Genomic DNA, 1,072 nt, shown 5'->3' on the forward strand with positions numbered 1-1,072 from the left:
TAAAAGCATTTTACAGCTTTATTATAAAGAACTGTAGAATAAATGACGGTACAGCAGAATACGATTATCATATTATGATAATATTACCAAAATATTTAATTATAAATATCATAACTAGGGCTGCACGACATTAGAAAAAACAGATATTGCGATATTTTGTTTGTCTTATAATATAAATATAATTTCACAGCATTGACTTATACCTCTATTTGGAAAGAATTCATAGTTTTAGATTAATTTGGAACATTTTGTAGGCAAATAAATCATGCATAAGATATAAAAAGCTTAGATGAATACAACAGAATAAAGATGCAAATTAATTAAACTGTGTTTAATTAATTAATTAAATTAATTAATTAAACTGTATTCAGGTACAGAAAAGCAATAATTATATGTAAAATAACACTGTTTAGTCTTCATTGTACAAATAATAAAATACAAAATAAATGAATCGTTGTGAAAGCTTTAAACTTAACTTCTTAGTTTAAATTTCCTTGAAATCCTACAGTCGCATGTCTTAAAAAAACACATCCAAAGAGAAATCTTTCACTGTTAGGGTTAAGTTTTATTCACAATTAATTATACTCCACAATTAAAATCTCAACTCAACATTGGAGATCCTGCGATGTGACTATTGCAGATTCGTACATTGCGATATCGACGCTAAAACAATATATTGTGCAGCCCTAATCATAACTATGTACAAGAATAATTACACATTTTAGCAATGCTTCAATCTTAAAATGAATTTTTAAAAATTGTATTAATATATATTTGTAACAGTAAAAAGATACATTTTGATGAACAGGGCAAGCTTTTTGATTACTAAAATTTAATTTAACCATCAAAACTGAAAGCTTTTTTAATTAAAAAGAAAACAATGACATTTGAATTAGAAAACAGGGAATTTCTGTGCTTTTATTCAAATGCATTTTTTATTTAACAAAAAATGTTCAGCTGTAATAGCTAAATAAAATTTGAGTAATCAAAAAGCTTGTAACAGCTTAACTTCTCCATTAAAATAGAAATGTATATATTTCTATTGTAAATATTGTAATGTTCTGTTCACTTG

The sequence above is a fragment of the Danio aesculapii genome, chromosome 19, assembly GCF_903798145.1.
Source record: "Danio aesculapii chromosome 19, fDanAes4.1, whole genome shotgun sequence".
Lineage (NCBI taxonomy): Eukaryota > Metazoa > Chordata > Actinopteri > Cypriniformes > Danionidae > Danio > Danio aesculapii.